Source organism: Vicugna pacos, chromosome 11 (assembly GCF_048564905.1).
Source record: "Vicugna pacos chromosome 11, VicPac4, whole genome shotgun sequence".
Classification (NCBI taxonomy): domain Eukaryota; kingdom Metazoa; phylum Chordata; class Mammalia; order Artiodactyla; family Camelidae; genus Vicugna; species Vicugna pacos.
The window spans coordinates 64,872,484-64,894,239 of NC_132997.1; positions in this window are offsets into that span (position 1 = coordinate 64,872,484).

Here is a 21,756-nt window from a genome sequence, read left to right on the forward strand (position 1 = left end):
TGGAAAAATCCTAGCATTACGACGTACTAGTTGAGTGACCTTAAAGAAAATGCTTTAAAGTTTCTGCAGCTCAATTTCACCATATGTAAACTGAGAATAATAATAGTGCCTACCTCAAACTATTGTTATAAGGAATAAATTAGTTAATTATGTAGAGTGTTTAAAAACTTGTTTGGCACTTAAAAACTATTATATGCGTTAGCTATAACTACGCTTTCACTTAATCCATTCAACAACCACATGCATTAAATGCTAATATTTAATGAAATTGTAAGGCACATTTGTGGAGGAAGGCACATTTAGACGTTGCCATTATTCTATCTCTGATACTTAGAACAGTATTTACTTAACAAATATTAAAAATACAAAAATAAATAAATATAAATCAATCAATTAAATCAATGGATAAATGATGAATAAATTCCCATGTTCCAGAAAAGGAAATTACAACCGAAAGTGGTTTGATAATTTGTTCAATACATAATTAGCATGTAACAAGGTCAATCTACGTCTCTCTGACTGTAAGACACATATGCTTAACCAAACGTATTTATGGTGGAACCAGTGAAGCCTTGATCTTTTGTAGCAGGGCTCAGCGCAGGGAGAAGAGAAAGGAGATCAGGGAAATTACCAGTGCTGAAATGTATATGGTGTGGCAGAAGAATAAAAAGGGGTCCACATATGGTTTGTGGAAAATCCTGTATTAAAGCATACTCCAAATCAGAATCTTTTAGGCTGGTACTCTGGAATCTGTGTCCCTAATAAATACCCTGGTAATTCTATGTTTTTTAGTGCTTTGGAAGTCCTAGGTAGAACATATTCCTAGTGGTTTGAAATGGTGGACATTGAGGTCAGGAAGTGAAAGCGAAGTCAGAATGGAACCGAGAGTGGAAAATTAAGAGAGGGCACAGTTGGGAAATAAATACTAGTTTCAAAGTAAATCATAAAGAATCTCTCCAGCAAGAAAGCCAGAATTATCATTACTGGAGAAAACTTGTTAAGATGTCTTTTGATCCATCAAAAGTATAGTTTTGTTACTTGATATTTGCTTACTATCTATTGAAAAAAATTCATTTTATTGGGATTAATTTGAATAAATAGGATCCTGAGATTTTAAAGGGGAGTTGGTATGGCATGCATTTAAGCATTATGTGCAATGCAAAGTTCAACCTTCCCTCAAAGCTTCTGCTTCCTGGGAACTGATGATTACAGTGCAGTGCCTAATTCTATGGTTGCAATGGCAATTACAGGTATCGTAAGTGCCACTAAGCAGCTCCGATATTCTCACATGTCTTATACAGACAAAATAGCAGTATCAACGCTCTGTCTATACCTCACAAAGTCATAAGTGTAGGTCATGTGTATATAATTATTAAATAATTTTAACACTTACTTCTCAATCATCATTGGCTGTCAAATAATGCCTGCCTTTAAAGTTATCCTTCTTTAGGGTACTTTTTAAATTGCATGCATATGTTTAAATACAATGTAATTATTTTTTCACAAACACATTTATTTTAGATTTGTATAATTTTTAAAAACTAAGGGAAATTCTTTTTTTGATGTTCCAAAGAAATGAGCATTGAGTTTAGGAATATTGTGCCCACAATCTTTCACACATGATACTAATTTTCCTTTTCTTCAGGCTAAAGAGGAAGTGCCTTTCCAATTAATAATTTAATGCATTTGTATATGATTAGATAAATATTTTGGATGCCATCCGTAATGTAAGAAATGGAAACTGAATGTTCTTTAAACTACTTCGCAAGCCATCAGTTACTAAAATCTGTTTGCATGTATGTCTGTCTTTAGCTAGATCAGTGATGTTAAAGAATTCTCAAAGATAACTCACTTTCTTACAAAAGGAATCCTTCCAAAATTGATTTTAAAATGCTTAATCAGCCCATTTTACTTAATCTAGATATTCATCTTTTTCTTTTATTTAATTTTATATTGGTAAATATTCCATTATCTTTCATTCTAAAACTTCTTTTCTTGGCTATCTGATGCTTTATACTATGCCATGTATTCTTTACCTTCTTCCAAGTTTCCAGAGAGCCTCTGGCTTCTTTGCCTCTCACTCAACAGCTTAATGATGCTGCTCTCTTGAAAGTTATTACTAAATCTAATATTTTCCCAATCATCATTTTTTGAATGCTTGCTTGTTCTAACAAGTTTTTCCCTCATATTATTTCCGAAATAATTGCAACTTTCCAAGTTTTTTAAAATACATTTTCTTAATGTCTCATTTCAAAAATTTTACATTATGCAACATACAAAGTCAGAAAATAATCAGATATTTTATGTATTCGGTACAGATATTTTATGTATTTGGCACTAAAACAGATGTTAATATTCTGTTCTATTTATTTTAGACCTTACCCTTCTAAAAGAATAAGAAAACAAGAAAATGATATGCAAACAGCTGAAGCCCCAACAAACACTTTTCTCCCTCACTCTCCTCAGAGGAAGGTATGCAATATTTGTGCAACTCCATGGTTTTATACTTTTGCTACATATGTATATTCATAAATAGTATATGCTATTATATCAATATTTGCATTAATCTTACCATATTCTGCATCTTTCTGCATTTTTTTACTAATATTATATTTTTTTTAAGATTTTCCATGTTTATGCATGTAAATCAAGCTTACTCATTTTAACTGCTAAATAGTGTTTCATTATATGAATAAACCATGATTTATCCACTTCCCCTACTGAGTGACAATTAGAATATTTTTTCTTTTTTTGTCACGACAAACAGTCCTGAAATTATTATCTTTGTATGCGTCTCCATGAGTACAAATTTCTCCAGGTGGACACTGAGAAGCAGAATTTCTGACTCAGAGAGTATGCATATCATAAATTTTATTAGTTACTGTCAAATTGTTTTCCAAAGTAGATGTACCAATTTACAACGCCACTAGTGGTAGGACAGTTTCCTCTTCTCCACCTCTCCTCTTTCCACTTCTCTCTTCAATACCTGTCATTACCAGATGGATTAATGTTTTTCTGTATGATGAATATGATGTAGTATCTCTTTCCTTTGAGTTGCATTTTCCTAGTTACCAGTGAGGTCGAGCATATTTTCACATGTTTATAGGCCATTTGTCTTCATCTCTTATAACTTGCATTCTCATTATCTTTATCCATTTCTTTATCTGTTGGGTTGTCTTTTTCTTATTAATGTGTCAAAACACTTTAAATAGATATTAGTCCTTTGTTACATAAATGGAAAATATTTTCTGACACTTTGAAAAGATTTTGAAAAAAGCACTTTATTTTTTCTATTTGCCATGCAAAAGTTTCATTTCAAATGTCATTTTTTATTTGTTTGTTTGCTATGTGTTGTAATGTTCCTTATGCATTACTCAGTTATCGGGTGCAGTGTTAAAAGCATCAGATTAATCTTGTTAATTTTGTTGCTCCAATTTTCAGAAGTATTGACTTTTCATCTGGTTTATCTATTAAATACTGATGGAGGGGTACAAAAATCTCCCATTATGACTAGGGTCTTAATTGCTTCTTCTTGTACTTCTATCATCATATATTTTAAGTATGCTCAATTAGAATTATTATATCTTTCTAGTGAATAGAACTTTTTATCAGGATGCATTAACACTATGTTTATGATAATGCTTTTAATTTTCAAATCTATTTTGTCTGACATTACATATTTATACTAGCTTTTCTTGAATCTCTTTCATTTTTTTCTATCTCCATTGTCTCTATGTTATTCTTCTGAAATTTTTGATTAAACTGGAATTAGACTTTCTCACTCTATCCTGCATAAATTTTAAGAGCTCCTTCATATTCTCAATCACTTTCTCTGTTTTACAAGGGAATTGTTTTTCAGATGAATCTTTACATTTACTATTTCTCTCTTATACTGAATTCTAATCTCAGTATTTCTTATTTCTAGAAATTATATTTGTTTCTATTACCAATCTGTCTGTTACTTTTTGTTGCATGTTCTAATAAAGTCATAATTTTTGTCACTTTTATGTCTTTTCAGCCATTAAATATACTTAAAAGTTTGTATATAGTATCTTCAAGCCTTTTCAAATTTATTTATGCTACTTTGTATGTTCTTATTCATACTAGCTAGCCTCCTTAGGAGTTTGGTGTTTAAAAACATGAGCTCCTATTCTTTGTAACTTTATCTTTGTTGGCTGGGTGAAGATGTATTCCTTGAGAATAGATTTGCATCTGTTTCTGCTAGAGAACACTATCAATCTGGGTGCTTGAAATCAAATGGAATGTTGGATGTTTTGGGAGCCACATGGGTGGTGCGTTTTCTGGCCTCAAATTCATATAAGGGACGAATTCCAGTTGGTAATTTTTAGAGGAAACTTTTCTTCTCTCCTTCATCCAGACATAAAGCCAAAACAGGTAAGTCTCCCTTACATATTTCCTTTGTGAGCAGATTTTTTAGTTTAGTTTTTTTTTTTCATTTGTTTGCCTATTTATTTGTTTGATTTCTAAGACACACAGAGAGGAAGCTCCTTTCATGCAGATGTCTTTGTCTTTCTCTCTAACCTTGACTGGGTCCTAGAGTTTGTCTCCTTTCCCTCATGAGCCATTGAGCGCCATGAAGGTTCCACTTAATGGAATAAGAGAAATCTGGGGAGAAAGATCTTAAGTTCAAGCTTAGATACAGTTTATGTAAGTGTCTGTAAAACAACCAAAGAGAAATGACAAGTGGGTGCTTTAGCACGCAGTGTGAGCAAAGAGATGAGCCCCAGAACAGCATGTGAAGCCTTGGCTTTGCGTGACCCTGGTTACAAGTGTGTGCAGCAAGAAGAGAAGATTTAGGACAGAGGCTAAGGTGCTCCTACACTGAAAGCCAAGTGAAAAAGGCTACTATAAACATAACTTGTATATTCCATGTACAGTCTTAAACAATTTGTGCCAATATTTAAAAGCCAAGAGATTTAATATAAAAATATGGAACTGCGTCATGAAAAATCAGTGTTTCACATAAAAGGTTTCACTTTCAAAGCAGGCATCAGCTAGAGTTAAGTGAGCCTGTATGCTCTGGATGAGTCATATAGCCTGTCTGCTAGACTACATCCATCTTTACTACCTGGCTAGCTTCTTCACGCATTTGAGTTTGTGCCCTGACCTAGGCTAATGATGGCTCTTTCATAGAATTTTTGTGGAAGAGATGGACCTTGATGACTATGGAACAGAAAACAAAACCTTACTGGGACACTGACTGCCCTTCCCAGGCCTGGAAAAATATGTAGATTCCATGGTTGAAGGGGCAGGATTATTAGGGGGTGTGATTCCTGCCCGCTTGCATACAAAGTCCCACAAGGGGGAATGATTTCAGAATGTTCACAATGCCTGATCTTGGTCCAGAAGTTACAGAGCACACAAACCCATAAACAGAAAATTTAGGGCAGTCCAAATAACAACAAAAATGTACATTTTTAAAGGTTCCTGTTAACGCCAAGGGAGGAGAGAGTTCCACCCACAATGAGTTAGGAATCACACTGGATCCGCTTATAATGCATATCCCCCAAAGAGGGATTCAAGCCAAATGCCAGCAAGTCTGTGGTTCAAAGGTCATGAGCAAAAAACAAAAGAAAACAAAAACCCAACAATCACTACTTGAGAAAGCTGTGGAAAAAGAAGGATCACCAAGTGAAAGCTAGGTCTGTGTGAGGGCGTTGAGGTGAAGTGACTGTTCAGTGAAGAGTTCGAGGACTGAAAGGAGTTTGTTGATGATGGACTACGAATTTGAGAAAAGCACAGTGGAAGTACTTCAGGAAGTGGGAACAGATGAAATGTGGAGGATGAAATGTGGGGCAGAGATGGGTTCACGTAGATTCTTACAGGAAACAAAATGAGATACATACCACATAATCTGGGAGACTATTCTCGTGGCATCATAGACAGAGATAAAAGTGCTGGTGGATTCAAAGTTATGATTATTGGAAGGTAAGGATGATGGGAGACTGATCCTTATAATGGAGTTGAGGATTCCTGAAGGAGCAGATTGTTTTCTGAGTGGAATTCTATCAGAGGATAGTAAGTCTAGGGAGCTAGTTCAATTTCAATGCTTGAGGCTTGCTCTCAGCCTTGTTACAAGTAGGATAGTCATTATTTTGTGTAAGCAAAAGAGCAGAGATAATTAGAACCACTGAAATATAGAAAACTCAATATAAAGAAGAAAAAAGTATGATTCAGGAAATTTTCCTTAAAATAGATACATTCTAAATCTTTAAGTGGTTATATAATGCTATATATCAGAAGACTTTATACAGATGAATTAATATAAAGGCATTTTCTTATTTAATCTAAGACTATAGACAATGTTTCCCGTCATCCAGGAAGCAAAGAGATATTGTTTTACCAGAGGGAAAAATTCAGTCTGGCTTCGGCCTTCTCCAAAGCAAATTTAAAGAAAGAAGAAAACTGAGCAATTGCTACAGAATATTCAAAGTAAAGAAATTGTTACCCAAGGATTATATCTAGCCATGGTGTCATTTATTATAAAGGTAACAGGCAGGCATTCTTAAACCTCAAAGAACTCAAGAAATGTAACACTCATGATCCCTCTTGAAAATACTATTCAAGAATAAATTGTAGCCACTTAAATAATTTATGAATAAAAAATTCAGTAATGGATGAGCTATGTCAAAAGGTTTGCTTCCGAGCTTTGAAACCTATTGAAATAGACTATAGAGAGTATGTTACTTTCTACATTTGGATTTTGGAACTGTTTTGAGAGAAATGATATGTATTATTTGAAACGTTTCTTAAGAAAATTCCTTTCCATCAAGAGAACAAAGGGCAGGCCCTGATCAGGCTAAAATATTCTTTGACAAAGAGCACCAGTTTAAAATGAAGAGTATAAATTTGGGAAACATCATGAAAAAAAGCTTCTAAGTTTACTGGGTTTTTTTTTTTTTCCTCCTAAAAGAACACAAAATCAGCAACAGTGAAATTCTGGGAAGACCCTGGAACCAGATAAAACAATCTTATTAAACACTGAATCACGGTTAAAGAGCAGTTACCCAGCAACCAACGACCTCATCATTTCCTCCAAGTCTTCCACAGTGCGTTTTTTTTTTTTTTAACAATCTCATAAAACTAGGACAGACTGAAAAATCATGGAAAGAGGTGGGAAATGAAGAAGGCTGAAGGAAAGGGAAACTGAATATTATTTCACTGCAAATTTGATCCAGATACTCAAAGGCTATATAAGGTCAAGCCATTCAGGCCACAAAACACAAGAAATATCCTTATACCTCAGTCATCTGAAGGCCAGGCAATAGAAGAAAAACAAGTAACACAGAAGCTTTAAAATATACAGTTAATACAGGAGAATCACAAAACATTGGGACAGTATAGAATCTGAGGCTGCAAGGCTGTCATTTGGCCTGTGAGCAAACAGACTCAGGAAGGTGGTGCAGTGGGTCTATGGCCCGGTACAGACAGGTGCTAAGGAGGCAGCTGGGTCTCACTCCTGCGTCACTGTTCTTTCTACAACCATATACCTCGTATTGATTATAGGCGTTGTTAATTGGCAGCATGCATCATTAAGTAGTTATTAACTAGTCAAATTCGGCTGTAACAACAGAAACTCTCTGTTCTCCTGAGAAAGCGAACATTTTAATAGCAAAAAGGCGTCTTTCACTTGTTTTCTAGGCTCTGTTTATTTCTGACACTATTACTTATTCCCCCGTCATCACTTTCTACCTGTCCAGCTTACTCTCTGTCGTACCCTAAGTCCTAAGATGCATACACCTCAATTCCCATCTCCATCTTTTGAAGATTTCTACTCATTTGACAAAATCCTACTTGTAATTAAATTCAATCACCTAGCTACTCTGCCCAGTACCCATGAAACTGAATGTGGCTGGAGAAAAACACAAAGTTGCTGAACACTTGAATTTCAAGTCCCAGGTGAGATTTTAATGACACCTGGTAACCATCCTTTATTTCCCTAGTGCATTCACACTCCCAGATTTCTAGATAACTATTTAAAGCCTCTGTTTCCTCAAACCAAGTTTTGTAACACTTTCTTTCTCATTCTCAATCTCAGCTCATGACTTATTTTCCTGATAAAACAAAAGCATTCAGAAAGACAACTTCCAGAAGTTCCCACATCTACAACTACCATTATCAGTACTCATAACTCTGCCTCCTCATCTGTTAACCTTGTGGGTAGAATAATCGCCCACACACGTCTAAAGGTAGTCCCACCATTTGTGTGCTAGACCCCATCTCCTTTCTCACAGACATCCCTCCAGCCCCTTCTTTCTCTCCTGCATTATTCATTCTCTGCTCTCTCTCCTCTCCTTTCTGAATCATTTTATTAGCATACAAACGTTCTCTTATTTTCCTCACCCTTTGCATTCCGATAGGGTGCTTTGCTCAAAAATCTCATTAACTACAACTTTTTTTTCACCCTACAGATAGATATTTAAAAATAGCCACATATCTTGGAAGAAAGTATTTTGATCTCACTTCTGTGGAGGTTTAAATGAGCTGGCTGAAGCTTATAAGGAACATGGGTTAAGGATAAACGAAGATCTCTATCTCACAAGCAGATATGAATGAGAAGGTATATTTATAAAATCATGCCCTGGCCCTATCTTGATATCACTACATCATGACTGGAATGTAACTTAAACAGCTGACTACTGCAAAAGCAAGGAAGAAGGAGCAACTGGAAAATGTGCTGGAGAAGTGCTTTCTACGTGTCCAAAAAGCAGTGTTAATAGAGACGGCCCCTCTCCTCAAGTCAACAGGGACAGCTCCTTTAACCTGAAGAACATCATCAACAAATGACGAGGATCCCAGCAGCAAGGCGAGACGGCTCCTCAAGGTAGTGCTGGAAGGGCACAAAGGCTGAGGGTGCACGACAAAATGAAAACATGGGAGAGGATTTGCTTCTAATCACAGCTCCCTTCGTTAACTTGTGAACTTGAAGAGCCATCAGCTGGACAGATCATTTCCCAGAAAATGATTTCTTTTTTTTGACAGAGCATTGATTGGTTTTCAACTCACAGGAATTACATTGCTTTACAAACTCACCGATCCTAACAGATCTAACCTTTTATGGGAAATGTTGAAGGAATCACCATCATTCAGCTGAAAGTCTATAAATGTCTGTGTTTCTTCTACATTTTCAAATTATTTTATTCTTTGCCATTATTTTTCCCATTTTCTTTAATGACAGGTTAAGTATATTGCAAATGTGTGTTCGAGACTGAAACAACAGAGAACAGACCCATCTAAAAGGGAAGGTGCGATGTAGACTGCTGGGCAGCAGTATCTTAAGATACTACCTCAGTATGTTACCTTAAATGTTTGCAGATTAAACTAGATAGAGTTGCTGTCTGCATATTACTGCTAAAATAATTATAAAAACCCAGTAATAACAAATATGGCTATGTCATTCTTTACGTAAAACTTAAAAAAATAATTTTTGTTTGGATTCTTTACTGCTGTCAGTTTAAATCCAAACTCCTGCATATGGTTTAAAATCATCTGGTCTCTGTTTGACTCTCTCACTCCAGATCTTGCCATTCTCTAGCCCAATCCCCTGGACTTAATGCTCCAAACAAATTGACCTCATTTATATTCACCAAATACGCCATACTCTCTCTCCTACCATGACCTTTGCATATTATCCATCTGAAAAATGTTACTTCTTCATTTTACCTAGTTATCTTTCAACTCATACAGGTGTCAGCACTCCCCAGAAGTCTCCACTCCTCCAAGACTGTCTTAGAAACCCCTCCTACATTTATCCTAATATACTGTAGTTGTTCTATACTCCTCCCACATTTATCCTTATACACTGTAGATGTTAGGTACCCCTCTTGCATTTATCCTAATACACTATCATTACTTATCTGTAAGGTCCATATGCTCAGGGGTCTCTCCTTCATCAATGAAGCCTTAATTTCCAACATAAAATTTTGTGACAGGTTTCAAAATATACAATCACAGAAATCATCTCACTTGATAACCCTACCTTTGTGAATGGGAGAAACGAACGTTATCATCATCACCTCAGTTTTCAAATGAGGAACCTCAGATTCAGGGAGGTGAAATAACTAGCCCAAGAAGAGACAATACGAAATAGCAACAAGAGTTTGAGTCCAGACCTTCATAAGTCATACACTCTTTTCGTGTAAATGGGATCCAACTACTAAATTAACCACGCTGTCCAAGCACGAGCTTTCAAAGCATATGTGATAAAGGTAAAAGTATGCATCAATTCCTGAAGACTTATTAGTGGTTTCAGAAAGTGACTAGCATTCAGAGACATCTAGTTACTAGCAACGACAATTTAACGAGGGTGAGGAAATCCAAAACTAAAAGCATATTTGTTCTACAAAAACTACCTCAACTGTTTTCCCTGAGTACATAAAAGTTACTGTTGTGTTTACAAATCTGGTCTGTGAGGAGAGGGACTGTCTGTGCCTTTCCTAGGCTATGAAAACAACCACTGAATCTGACATCAGCTTTTGAAGGGAGAGTGTGTGGTACTCCCTTGACCTTCCCCACCAAATGTGCCTTCTATCAAAGTCTCACATTTCATAAACTAACCTTGTTCTATTGAAAAGGGAGGAAGTAAAATAAAAGGCAGACCAACAAAAATATTACAAACATAATCGCTTTAAAAATCACAGAATTAGATAAAACAAAACAAAAAAAGGTGAAAACACTAACAAAAATACCCTGCCCAGGTCTTGTTTTATGATTTAAAATAAGGTGATACTCATTGGCCAAAGACAGTCAGAGAGCTGGTTTCTGCATAGAGAAATTGGTATAGATAGGCAAATTTTCATCTGTTTTGAACGTTCTTTCCTTCAACCTACAGAGCTTCAGCTACGTGCATCAAATTTTTTGAATCATTATAGAATGATATAGATTTCAAGAAGTTCTGGCAAGAAGTGGAGTTGATGCAGAATCAGGGAATGTATAAGGCAGTAGGCATAGGTTATATATTACCCCTTTCCTTCAGCTTCCATGTCAAATAATATATAGTACAGATAACTTGAGAATCTGCTCCTGAAAAAGCTATAGATGTTCCAGGATTTTAAATACTGAAACTTAATGACTTATTAAGTGAAGTTTTCTTATATAGCAAATTCTGCAATGCTTTCCATGACATGGTTTTCTGTGTATTTCATCAGGTTGGATGTATCACACTGAGGTGACAGGAGACTGAGTCCAATGACCCTGCACCATCAGGATCTGGTGGTGATCACAGAAAAGGAAGATTAGCACAGGTTACAGAAAGGTTCTTGAAGTTGGAACTGGGCTTTCTGACCCACAGACATCCAACGTATTAACAGAAGCTCTGGGATCTGAATCTCGGCTTTATATTGCTCTCTTAAAATCATAAAATTGGGAGAATATCAGAATAAGCAAGGTACCTAGAAACCATCTAATCTTTCATCTTCCCTAAGGAATAAAAATAAAAACAGTTCCCTGGCTAAATATGTTTTGGAAACTATGCATGCCATATCATCCTACAAAATTCTCAGAAGTATTCTGCTATGTTAGAGGTTCTATGAAAATTTCCAATGAAGAAAGCTTTCTCATTTTGTCTCCTTTTTACTCACGTAACTCCATCTTTTGCCATCCTATGAGGACACCCTGGGAGCACTACTGACCTAGTCTAACCCTTTTCTGATATTTGCATCCCAGAGACCATTCTCTCTCACCGCTACTGCATTCTTCCGAAATGCTGAATAGATGTCTGGCTCCTCCCGCCTTGCAGCAGGACATGACAGCCTGTCTTATGAGAACATTGCAGCTCTGGGTAGACAGAACAAAGTGTCTCCAGTCTGAAATGCATGCCTTTCTCATTCTCTCAATCCCTCTCCAGAATCGGTGTACTAAGTATCATGGATGGTGGTAACTGTTGTTTGTTTGGTTTGCTTTTCACCCAGTAACCTTCCTCATCTCCCTCCCCCCAGGAACAGAACCTGCTTTCCTCCACTGAAGATTCAGTTCTTGGCCCATCATGTTCTCTGTTTTCCTGGCAGCTGAGATGGATCCAAAGATGAGCACAACACAAAACAGGGCCAATTAAGGTCCTTCTGCAAGATAAATACATGAACCTTGGGAAAGAGCAACTCTCTTTCTGCAGAGTTCATTAAACTAGGATATGATATCTATGGCTCAGGGTCAACTCCTTCGCCAGCACAGGAAGAGGGCCATGAAGCCAAGCAGAAAAAAGCTGTGGAGACGAGAAGAACTGGGTTAAGTTGGGTTCTTGGTTCTCATGCCTGAGAACCTGAGTTTCAAAATACTTTGATACTGTGAAAAATAGACACATGCTTGCCAATATATGATTCATAAATAACTGCAATTAAAGTTCATTTAATGAAGCTTATGATTAGGGACAATCTTTTTTTACAAGAGCTGAATTATCAGTGCATAACTTTGATTATGAACAGAGCTCTTGTATACAGAAAAAAATTAAATGTAAATTATATCTTTGGTAAATTATTTCTGTATTATACTTTTGCAATTAAAGAGAATTTATTTTTCAAAGCTTAAAAGTAGGTAAAGGTTTCTCTTTAATTATTGTATATTCTACTATCTGGATTTGGTAGTCTTAGGTAATTATTAAAATTTGTAGTCAGGATCAACCCCAAAATAGCAGGGAGTCAATGTATTTCCCTTTAGAAGCTCCAGCATTTTGTGTTCTGGTGTGTTTCGTGGGGATGGAGTATGAGGAACAGAGTTCTTTATCCTGACTTCTTTACAACATCCTTCATTAAACACTCTGTATAAGACACAGAAAAAAGTGTCCCCTTGCTCTCTGTTCCTTTGTTGTTTAGCAAAAGTCAACCTCAAAGATGTTATCAACTGAACAGAACATTTAGTGTCTGGAGCTTTAGATCAGTGAGTCAAGCATTGCTACAATGAAAATCAAAATGCCATGCTGGCTTGAGCTTGAACTAGCTCTGCTCTAATAGTATTTCAGAAGTTAAATGGCAAAGTGCCATGACATGTATGCTCATGCCCTGATGGATGTGCCCAGAGATGTGTTTAGTTCTTGGGTTCCTTCCCACATGGCACCTCCTGCTGCAATTTATTGACACCAGATGTTCTCTGTATCAGTAAGACTTGTAGCAATGTCTATTTAAAGTTAAATGGAGTAATTGAAGCCAGAGCATCGTACTTTGAATGAAGTAAATCAAAGAACATCACAGTCATAAAAATGCAGACTAGGGAAAGCATGAATGAGAGAAACCCATTATAAAAAGAAAGCCAGACTAATAGAGACCAAAAAGCTCTGATTAAAATTTATCAACTCACACAACACTGATAGAAATCAATCGGTAACTGGTCCGAGCTCTGACGCCAGAATTAGTGAGCATGCCTCACTATATAAATTAGGCAGGAGCCTCTTGTCATAATGACCTCCTTCTCCATGACAGCTCATGGAAAACAATTCTTCCCTTGAATCACTGTGGGGATCAGATGCAAAAACTCTAGTTAATGATAAGAGACATGGACCTGAAGTCTAATCATTTTACTAACATAATGCTTTAGACAGAGGTTTTAACAAATCAAGGCTTAACTAATGATTGATGGTAGGAAATGGAGACATGTTTTAAAGTCTGATTTAAAAGAAAACTAAGACAGGAAGGACAGTGTGATTAGAAAGGCTCAAAGCCAACCATGAACCATGAGCATTAATAAATGTGGATTTTAATAGGTACAGGTCTGGCAGCCAGCAGACAGCAAGAACTTAGATTGATTGAAAAGAAATGAGAACTTTTAGTATTACTCCTACTAAATTGAATCATCAGTGGCAATCATAAATATACCAAATTATAATAGTGATTTAAAAGTACAGAATTCAAAGCTATTAAGACTAAAATTATAAAGCACAAAAATGGCAGGAAAATATTTTTAAAGAAATTAACTGATTAAAGAAGTTAACTGATTTCTTCCTTAAAAAAAACCAAAACTTTTTTTCAGGCATTTTTTCCCTATCTGTTGCCTCATGAAGGCAAAAACTTGACCCTGTGTTCATCACGTCAGCAAAGGGATGTCACAGGACACAAAGCAGAAGGAGCCTGATAGTCTCTGCCTTTCGTGCTCCAGAACCTTAAATTCCTTTGGAAAATTTTTAGGGATTTAGAATAAAATGCATAGGAAACGCAAAGAAAAAAGGGGGTGTTTCAAGCCTATTCCCACTCAGACTAGAAAAATAATCCCATGGGTGGAGAGGAGAGGGAAGAGATGGTAAGGAAGTTATTCAAAAAAAGAGAGAGAGAGAGAAATGGCAGTTTTTGAGATAGGGGCCCGGTGCTTTGATTTCAGAGCAGGAAACTGAGAGTGGGGTTGAGGAACGCAGCAAACCATCAGGGAGAGAGCAAAGTACTTCTGTGTAATGGATCCAGACAGAGCCCTGGGCAGACATTGGGAGTGTCCATGGCCACGTCATGGAGTAAGTGTTGCAGCATGATGTCTATGCCTTAAGTCTAGCTCTGATGTGGAGGAGAGGTGCCCACAGACTTGAAGAAGCCTTGAGGACAGGAACATGGGTCGCCTCACGGGGAACCTTAATGCCAGAATGACTGACTAAATAGGAGAAGGTAAGTCTCTGAGGATTCTTGCCTAAACAGATGACTCAAGGGCCAGGTGTGCCACAATAGCTTAGGACCACAGAAGGCCTTGGAATAACCCTTTAGAAACTACTGCAGAATATAGTCTTTATATAAGGATTAGGTTGTGATTTAGAAAAACAAATTATTTGTATATTTAGGGTTAAGGACTCATACTTAGAGCCACTATAAAGTATTTCAAATGCCTCTGAAGAGAAAAATATCATATACAAAGTGGAGGGAGATATAAAAAAATATTAAAAAGAAGGAATAACTATTGCATGAATGTGAATTGAATCTTTTAGTGCATCAAAATGCGAAGTTCAGCAAAGGAAAATAAATGCATGATCCCCGTGGAGTCCCTTACCATAATAGGTGGATGGTGTCTAATGTATTTTGCATCTTAAAGATCATGAGCCAACCTAGCTCTTGGTGATGGCCATTCTGAAACATGACTCCTGCAGCCCAGGAAGCTTCAAGCAAATCAACCAAAGGAAAGTATCCTGGCTTCAAAGTAAGAGCAGTGTCTGTAGCTATGAAGAGGTAGGGGTGTGCTACCAGCAGGTGATAGAGCAGAGCAGACAATGGAAGCCTGTGAGTCATCCAGTGGTTTACAGCATCATGTTGAGACACTTGAAATTCTAATGCAATAAAATAAAATAAAATAAAATGATAAAATATCACATCTCCCAGGTGTTTTGAAGAAATTACAAAATGTACTATGAAAAATTTGGACTTGGAATATTGTTACGAAATTCTTTCTACTGTTTGTAAGTGAATAAAAACTAAGAAACAATCTAGGTGTCTTGGTAGGATTTAGAGTACAGACACAATTTTGAGGAAGGAGGAAAAATGAACTAAGACTTAGTAAGGAAAAGAAATCCTCGGTGTAAGGCAACCTTTTCTTCAATGAAAAGAATGCAACTACAGGAAGTTAGAAAAAAACATATAAAATAACTTTATGACCTTCAGATAAGAATTTCTGAAATAAGATGCAAAAACCACAAACCATTAAGAAAAGGAAAGTCAATTTATTTATTTAATTTAAAATAAAAGACATTTAAAGTTAAAAGATAAGCTATTGATTAGGAGACTAAATTTTAAAAATATACAGCCTACAAAAGATCAACTCCCCAAATACGCTAAAAACATCGCTTATACACACACCCAGTTAGATACCATTTCACTTATTCATAAGACTAGACATAATTAGTGCATCTAATTAATAATAAGACTAGAGAAGGATATGTGAATAAAAGGGCTCATGCTGGTGAGAGTTTAAGTTAAAAAAACAATGTGGAGGACAATTCGTTAGAGTCTAGTATGGCTGAAAATATATATTCCCTACAGACCAGATATTCTGTTTCTGAATATGCAACCTTGGGAAAGCATTTATTGCAGCATTGGTTTTTAATAGGAAAATGTTGGAAATAATCTAAATATCATCAAAAAGGAATATAAATAAATAAAATATGGTAACACTATAGTTATAGAAATAAACTAGATTTCTATATTTCAAAATAATTAGACCTCAAAAATATGATTTTTAGAAAAAAGCAAGTTGCAGAATGATTAAGTACAGTATTATCACTTATGTATATATTTAAAAATCCTTTGTTGGCCTTCAGGGTGAGGAACAAAAGGTACATTATCTGAATGATTTTTTTTATTTCTTTAAAGAAACTTGAAAAAAAATAATAAAATATTAATAAGAATTTTATACTGTAGAGCTACAGTCATCAAGACAGCATGGTATTGGTACCAAAACAGACATATAGACCAATGGAACAGAATAGAGAGCCCAGAAATGAACCCACAAACTTTTGGTCAACTCATCTTCGACAAAGGAGGCAAGAATATACAATGGAATAAAGACAGTCTCTTCAGCAAATGGTGTTGGGAAAACTGGACAGCAGCATGTAAAACAATGAAGCTAGAACACACCCTTACACCATATACAAAAATCAACTCAAAATGGATTAAAGACTTAAACATAAGACAAGATACAATAAACCTCCTAGAGGAAAACATAGGCAAAACATTATCTGACATACATTTCAAAAATTTTCTCCTAGAAGAAATAAAAGCAAGAATAAACAAATGGGACCTAATGAAACTTACAAGCTTCTGCAGAGCAAAGGAAACCAGAAATAAAACAAGAAGAAAACCTATGGAATGGGAGAAAATTTTTGCAAGTGAAACCGACAAAGGCTTGATCTCCAGAATATATAAGCAGCTCATACGACTCAATAAGAAAAAAATAAACAACCCAATCCAAAAATGGGCAAAAGACCTAAACAAGCAATTCTCCAAGGAAAAAATACAAATGATCAACAGGCCCATGAAAAAATGCTCCATATCAATAATTATCAGAGAAATGCGAATCAAAACTACAATGAGGTATCACCTCACACCAGTCAGAATGGCCGTCATTCAAAAATCCAAAAATGACAAATGCTAGAGAAGCTGTGGAGAAAGGGGAACCCTCCTACACTGCTGGTGGGAATGCAGTTTGGTGCAGCCACTATGGAAAACAGTGTGGAGATTCCTCAAAAGACTAGGAATAGACTTACCATATGACCCAGGAATCCCACTCCTGGGCTTGTATCCAGAAGGAAATCTACTTCAGGATGACACCTGCACTCCAATGTTCATAGCAGCACTATTTACAATAGCCAAAACATGGAAACAGCCCAAATGTCCATCAACAGGTGACTGGATAAAGAAGAGGTGGTATATTTATACAATGGAATACTACTCAGCCATAAAAACCGACAACATAACGCCATTTGCAGCAACATGGATGCTCCTAGAGAATGTCATTCTAAGTGAAGTAAGCCAGAAAGAGAAAGAAAAATACCATATGAGATCGCTCATATGTGGAATCTAAAAAACAAAAACAAAAACAAACAAACAAACAAAAACAAAGCATAAATACAGGACAGAAATAGACTCATGGACAGAGAATACAGACTTGTGGTTACCAGGGGGGTAGAGGGTGGGAAGGGATAGACTGGGATTTCAAAATTGTAGAATAGATAAACAAGATTACACTGTATAGCACAGGGAAATATACACAAAATGTTATGATAAATCACAGAGAAAAAAATGTGACAATGAGTGTGTATATGTCCATGAATGACTGAAAAATTTTGCTGAACACTGGAATTTGACACAACATTGTAAAATGATTATAAATCAATAAAAAATGTTAAAAAAAAGAATTTTAGATATAAATTATCTTGTCTTTGTATTTTTTATATTTCTTAAAATAACAAAAAGTAATGCAGAAAAGAATATAATGCACTTCTTTCTATTCTAAAAAACACAGTTAGATAATTTTGGAACATAAGTCCTAAAATTGAACAGATTCCAACTGTCATTATCCTTCACACAATTGTACCTTGGACTAATTTTTATGTATTAAAAAAAGACCTTTTAAAATGTCTTAGGAGAGTAAAGGTGTTGTGTTGCTAACTTCTTGGGTCATTTTCTTAATTTTCTCTTGAAATGCCTCAAATCCATGTTAGGCTCCAAAATAAATGAAACTTTAATTATTCTATTTAAATAAAGAAATCACATCTTGCTAGACTGGAAGTAAAGGAATTAGCCAAAGTGGATATTTATTTTTTAGCCTTAGGAAAATAAAAACCTCATTCATTATATTCAGCATCAAATATAGAGCAGTTATTTATGTCAGTGCTGTTTCAGTGTCTACACTGCATAAGACAGATACTGAATGGACGGAGACTTTGGGGAGAGAAGAACCTATGCAAGTAGAGAGCTAAAGGAATTGCATGATGACGAGGTTAATTTCCTAAGGTGTCATGACGAAGCACCACAAACTAGCTTAAAGCGACAGAAATTTATGGTCTCACAGCTCTGGAGGCTAGAAGTTCAAAATCAAGAAGTTGGCAGAGTTGGTTCCTTCTGAGAGCTCTGGGGAGCATCTGTGCCATGCCTCTCTCTCCTAACCCCTGTTGACAACCCGGCATTCCTTGGACTGATTCAATCACTCCCATATCTGCCTTCCATCTTTACATGTCTGTGTCTTTGTGCAGGTTTTCCCTCATCTTACACAGACACCAGTCATATTGTATTAAAGCCAACCTAATGACCTCATCTTAACTTGATCACATCTGCCAGAACCTCTTTCCGAATAAGGTCATGTTCACAGGTACTGGGAGTGAGCACTTCAACATATAATTTTAGGGCGGACATAATTCAATTTATAACAGTAGTTCAGAATCCCTGGAAAAGGTAGTAAGAGCTGCTTGTGGGAGAAATGACTTCTTTAAAGAAGTGAGACTTGAGATAGAAACTGGAAATAACTTTTACCAGCAGAGAATATTCTAGGTCAGAGGAATCAAGAATGAAAAATGACACAATGACAAAAAAAAAAAAAAACCACATGCATTTAAAAGAATCGCTTTCTTGCTTCAAATTACAGTTTTCAGTACTTCACAGAACATTAGCCATAATGTGATCTGGCTTCTCATTCTTTCATTCAACAAATAATTAATTCAATAACATTATCAAGTGGTAGTCACTGCCTATGTGCAAGAGATATGATACTAAGAAGAAACAAAGCGCCTGTCCTCATGGAGGAAATAGAGCTAATAAAGTAATCTCACACAGACAGATGTAAGGCTTGTTGACAAACGCTGGGATGGAAAAAGGGCAGAGCTATGAGAACATACAAAAAGACTCATTTGATCTAATCAAGGCAAGTGTTTTCCAGAGGAAGCGACAGTTTAATCCACATCTGAAGCAAGATGAAAGAAAGTTCACTAGTCCAAGGAGGGAAAATTCAGTTTTCCAAAGAAGAGGAAATTATGTGCAAACATTCTGGCAGAGAGAAGCTTGGTGAGAACGAGAGACTAGAGGAAGCCATGATGGAGGAGGCAGAGAGGGTGAGAGTAGGCATGGTAGGAGGTGAAGTTAGAGACGCAAGCAAGAGCCAGAACACGCAGAATTGTGTGAAATATATCAAGAAGTGATGCTTTTTGTGGGAGCAGAGGCAAAGTTTAAAGATTTTAAGCAAAGTAGTGGAATTATTATATTCAGGCTTTGTAAAAATCACTCAGGTACATACTACTGTTTACAAATAGGAACACTAATAATAAAATAAATTAAGTGTCATCCCTAAGTCAAAGAGTGTTCTAGAAGCAGAACTGAGGGAAAATCAAGGCCTCTCATCTTGTCTGTTGTGAAAAGCAAACCTGCAGGTGATACTCAAACACCTAAAAAACATGGGGCTTCTCCTCCAGCCTTCTCCCATCTAAATAAATGTCATCTACGCAGTTGCCCAAATCCTAATCCTTCACCCACTTGCAGCTCTTTCTCTCACTACCACATCCAATCTGTTAGCAAACACTGTCAGTTCTTGCAAAAGCTTCTCAAATCCATTTACTTTCTCCAAACCCCTCCTTCCACACTAGGCCATCCATCATCACTGGAGCCTGAAGAATGATACAGCCTACTAACTGGTCTCCATTCTTGCCTCCCCAGCTCCCCTTCTCCAAAATCTATTCTCCATACTGCTACCAAATTGATCTTTTTAATTTTTTAAAGAACATACAGTATGTCAGGTCGCTCCTCTACTAACCTCTCCCTTCCAGTGGCTTATCAAAACTCCTAGAATGAATCAAAACAATTTACCATGGCCTTCAAGATCCTGCATAATTTAACTCCTCTTCAATATCAACTCTGACTTTTCTCCTTAACCATGCCTGAGTCTTACCCATTTCTCTGACACACCAAGGTCTTTCCCACCTCAAGGGCTTGGTACTTGCTATTCCCTCTGGAATGTTCTTCTCCTAGCTTTATAAAACTGGATCTTTCTTATATTTCAGATATCAAATTTCACCGTTTGAAATAGAATTTTTTGGACATCTTTATCTAAAGATGAAGATCTTTCCCTGGCTCTATATATCGGTATCTACACAATTCCTTTATTATTATTATCAGTTTTTCCCCATCAAATGAAGGAATTATGAGTTCCCCTGTGAAGGAACTTTGTCTTCCTTGTTCAATGCTGCAACTCCAATCTTTTACATAGTTACATAGTTAGCCAGACACACAGAAGTTGTTCAATTATTCTTGGCCAAATAAATGGATACATACATAAATACACACAGTGCTCAGTAATTTACAACAAAAAAAGCACTAGAGAAAAAAATGAGAAGGATAAGGAAAAACAATTATGAAAATCTTCCCAAATGCTCATCAAAAGAAATCGTTATTTTAAAAATATCCCCTTGAAAAAATACATGTGTTTTATGGGTAAATTTTTACAAATTGTTTTTTAATACAGAGTTTATCTTAGTTTATCTTTAAGACTCATAATGTAATAAAGATTTTTTTTTCCTAGAAAAATACGTCTGAAGTTTTTAAAAGAATGAAACAAGGACACTATGGACAGTGTTATAAAGGTAGTTGGAATCTTGGTCAGAGATACCTTGACATACTAGTTTTAAGGAGATGCTGCTCCAGGATTCCATGTAATAAACAAGATATAGAAAACATATCTGACTACTAAAGGAGATAAGTTTAGGACTTTCTTTAATACTTTTTATTAGAGTCCACTTTTTCCAACTTAAAAAAAGAACTGCTCTAATTACTCAATAAAGAGTCAATTGTTGATTTCATCTGATTCATTTTCCCAAATGTAAACTAAAACTAAGTGAACCATTTCAATTTGAATGTTTTTTCCCCCAAAGTTACTCTGTAAAATTACTTGGAAAGTAAGAAACTATAAATAAATTTCTCATGCCTGAGTAACATGTGTTTAACTTCTGACCATCTGGCTACTAAAACATACTGTCTTATTGATCAGTAGAATTATTTCTTTATTTTTATCATTTTTTTTCAATCAATCACAAGTATGTTCATAACTGAACAACAAATATTTATGGAACAGCTACTATGTCCTGAATCTTGTGTGAGATAATAGAGATATAAATTTTAAAACTACAGTTTGCTTTCCCCTAGTCCACAGCTTCATGGTGGGACCTAGAAATTAGTGGTCAGGGACACAGATTCTACTGTAAGTATGCATTGCCCCTAATTAGCTGCATGATCTTGGGTAATTACTTGAAAATTTTTTAAAAAATTACTTGGTTTTGTCATCAGCATGATGGGGATAATA